Source organism: Acanthamoeba castellanii (genome assembly GCF_000313135.1).
Source record: "Acanthamoeba castellanii str. Neff unplaced genomic scaffold scf7180000084564, whole genome shotgun sequence".
NCBI lineage: Eukaryota > Discosea > Longamoebia > Acanthamoebidae > Acanthamoeba > Acanthamoeba castellanii.
The window spans coordinates 1-824 of record NW_004457617.1 but is presented as its reverse complement, the minus strand read 5'-3'; positions in this window follow the sequence as shown (position 1 = coordinate 824).

The window sequence follows — 824 nt, the reverse complement described above, 5'->3', positions numbered from 1 at the left end:
GATCCTTGGAGCCCCACTTGTAGCCACAGACAAGAACTGCAAGGCCTAATACACACACCCCTTACCCCCACCTTAACATTGTCTTCCATTGGGTAGAGGTACAGGGGTTGGCCCCCAGAGGCGTCAGCTCTGTTGAGCATCATGCCCAAGGTGAGGGCTACCAATATCCAGTGAGGTGGCATTGTCTTGCTGGTAGCACCCCTTGCCCAGAGCGCCACCTGGTTGGTGCTCTTAACCACCAGGTCTTTTTTAACTCCCCCTTGTGTGAATACCTCCAATGCAAACAGATTCAACATAAGGAACGTGAGCTGGTGGCTCAGCTTGCCTCCAGTGCAATCAACCAGCTCCAATTCCAGACAGAACTAGAGGGGGCCAAAGGAGCTAGAATATACCCCACAGGGGGACTTGCCATAATGGTTCATAACGACATCTCCACCTTCATACAGGTGAACAGCACCTCCTGCTACAACAAAGAGGGGGGCCTGAAACCCTGTAACTGCTCCATGGCAATCTAAACCTCAATCAATGGAGTGCCCATGTGCCTGATAAATGTCTATGCCCTGTCCAACAGTTATAAAGCTGTCAATCAATGGATCAGCTGCTCCCTCAGCCCAATGGTTGCTGAGGCACACCTGAATGGGTGGGCAGTGATTGCAGGTGGTGACTTTAATGCCACCCTGGCCCCTATTGACCAGGGCAGCAGCTGATGACATACTGTGTGCCATGAAGTGACCTCCCTCCTGAGCGCCCCTGGGGGTCTCACTGACTCCTTTCAACACCTACACCCCACAAGTAGGGAATTCAGCTGGCACAAGCTTGTTAAA